Raw genomic sequence first — 3,116 nt, forward strand, 5'->3', positions numbered from 1 at the left:
CTCTAGAAGAGAAAACAAAGGAGAAAAAAAAAACAAACGTGCTATAATTCCAACCAACAGAAGCAAAAACTACTGATAATTTGATGCATACATTTCCAGGGTTTGTTCTATGAAGGTGTGTTTACACACATACTTCTTCACATAGGTAAATCTCTGTTTATATTTTCCATCAAAGTTGGGTTGTGCTTTATATGAAGAGTTCTATGTTGATATTTTCCACAGATGTGTTGGCAAATTGATTAATTTTTTAAGGATAATTTTTAATGGGTACTCGGAGCTTGCCATTATTCATGCCAATGTTTATTGAGCTGTTACTTCACTGTTGTCACTTAGGCGGGTTTGGTGTTCTCCACTGAAGGTCCTTGTGGTGGATCTTCGGGTGCATCTGTATCTTTAGAATGATCCCCACAAGAACAATATTTTAGGTTTTCTCTGTGTATTTTTTAAACTATTCTATATAAATTTGCACCATTGTAATTTGTAGCTGCAGTATCTGAGATGTTCCTTTTATCTACTCTCCTTTTAATGGTGGATGTTTAAAAGTCTGTGCCATGGGGCAGGTGTTGCTGTGGAGCGGGCTAAAGAACCACTTGGTACATCTACATCCTATATTGAAGTGCCTGGAATTATGTCTCACTCAGCTTCTGATTCTCCTTTCTACCAACGGGCACCCTGGGAGGCAGCAGATTATGGCCCACGGACTTTACCTGCCACCCACTTGCAAAACCCAGATCGAGTTCCTGGCTTCTGACTTCCACAGCCTAGGCATGTGGGAAGTGAACCAGTAGATGAAAGATATTTCTCTCTCCCTCTCTTTGAAATAAATAAATAAATTTTTAAAATCTATGTCAAATTGATAAGCTAAATATAGTTTCCTTTTTATTTATATGATTTGATTACTGTTGTGATTAAACTCTCATGTATTTATTAGCTGTTTGTCTTTCTTCCCAGGTAAGGTAGTTCCCTATTTTTCTCTTAAGGTATTTGTCATGAAAATTGATTTGTAGGAACTCCACACAGATTTTGATATAAACTCTGTACCTTATGCAGTGGAAATATTTTCTCCGTCATTCTCTTTACTTTATGGTGGCACGTTTTCCTCCTCTGTATTATGAAATGTCACCTTTGTCCCCAGGTTGATTTGAGCTTACTGCTTTACAAAGGGACAGGCCCCATCGTATTTATTTTCTGGGATGAATAGATTGGAGAGGGGCACATGAGAAAAGGTGTTAAACTCGAAGTGTTGATGCTGAAATCTCCAATTCCTCTGTTTTTCTCAAATATTCCTTTTCTCTTTGCCAAAAAATACAGGTTCTCAATAAGCTCTCCACTTTCAGTTTCAAAAATTGTTATAGCACAGAGTCTTGTTGCTACTAACCAAGCAAGATGCATGATTAGTGTCCTCGAACTTGAAGGTGCTATTGCAGCTGACTATAAGCAATCTAACCGTGATTATAAAGACTTCTGGTCCCATAATGGTATTCCTGTTGCATTTTCCTCGGTCTGCTTTTGTCTATGTAACCTTGGGCTGAAATCTGGTTGCTTCTTGCCCCAAACTTCCCTGAAAGGCTGCAAGAACTGAACACACTCTAGCAGATTGTTCTTTGTTTCTAGACTCACCCCTACTCCATCTGCTTTGCCGTAACCATTTTCTTTGATGGACTGTAACTTGCAAACTCACTTACACAGAAAAATTTCTATGTGAGGACTGTTTTGGTTTCAAAGTAAAAAAAAAAAAAATCAAGGTCGTTCTAGCAACAGCAGGGCTTTTAGGATAGGGCATGTAACTAGCACTCAAGCGTAATAATCCTGAAATGAAACATGATTAGAAACCCAAGAAATATGCTATGTCTCTCACTCTCTCTCATATGTGATAATTTCATGCCTTTCTTTTTCTTGGTGAACTGAATTGTTAAAAATTGTTATTGGAGGGGTTGGGAAGAGAGAGAAAGAGAAGGAAAAACAGAGTTCTCATCTGCTGGTTCATTGTCTAAACAACGGAAGCCAAAAACTTAAGTCTTGTGTCACTAGAGACCAATCACTCGATCCGCCCCCTGTTGCCCTCTGAAGGCATAAAATTCCAGGGAGCTGGAATCAGGAGCTGGAGCTGTGACTCCAACCTAGGTGCCTTGACATAGCATGCAAGCAGCCCAAGTGGTGTCTTACTTCACTGCTATGACAAATGCCCAGCCCTGAACTGGCGTTCTAATTTCCTTCCTTAATGGACCAATTACCCTCTGCTCCTAAGCCACTTTAGTCATTGGGAGATGGCTGCACAGAGCTCTAAATTTACTATGTAGAACCACAGATAAGCCTGCCTTTCCCTCTTCCAATACAAAGTCTGAATTTCAGGAGATGCATTTTGGGGTCCAGTTTTGATTCAGTGCCCAGGCCATGTCTTGTGAAGTCACGAGAGAAATGTCTTCTGGAGGAGCAGGGGAAAAGAAAAGAGCTATTGTGAATTCAGACAGACACCAAAAACCGGTACACCACACCAACTGTGTTTTATAAAATATGTCCTATACCTCTCTGTCAGATTCAATGTAGATGGGGAAATTTAAAAATAGATTAAACGATCCATTTTTGAGAATATCATCTACAAGAAAGTAAACTAAAATTTTAAGAGAAAACCTGAGAGTTCGGTTCCAGTTATATCCAGTTGTTCTCTGGAGACTGAGTAGAGTACAAAGGGACCTTAAAAACTCAGGGCAAATGCCTATTTAGCAAAGCTGTGCAAAATTTTTTCACCTTAAGTCTCTTTATATGCAATTATGGCAAATGCAGCACAAAATCTAAACTGCTAGGGTAAGGTTACTAGAACTTTTTTCAAGTAATCTGGGGGCATAATTTCATTTAATTTGCATAGCATGTTAAACTTGCTGAGAAGTTAATTAAAACAAACAAACAAACAAAGAAAAGAATGATTACCTCCTCCCTGCTGGAATAAACACCCTAATGCACAAACTTAATATTCCAAATACTGTTCTGAAAATGTAAATTAAACATCGATGTGAATCTCGCTGTGTTCTAGAACCACCAACACAATGAAACAGTATACCTTACAGAGGAAGGGAAGGGCTTCCTCAAATTGTTCTTCAGGACCCCCAAAGGATACT

This window comes from Ochotona princeps, chromosome 11 (assembly GCF_030435755.1).
Source record: "Ochotona princeps isolate mOchPri1 chromosome 11, mOchPri1.hap1, whole genome shotgun sequence".
In the NCBI taxonomy this organism is placed as follows: Eukaryota; Metazoa; Chordata; class Mammalia; order Lagomorpha; family Ochotonidae; genus Ochotona; species Ochotona princeps.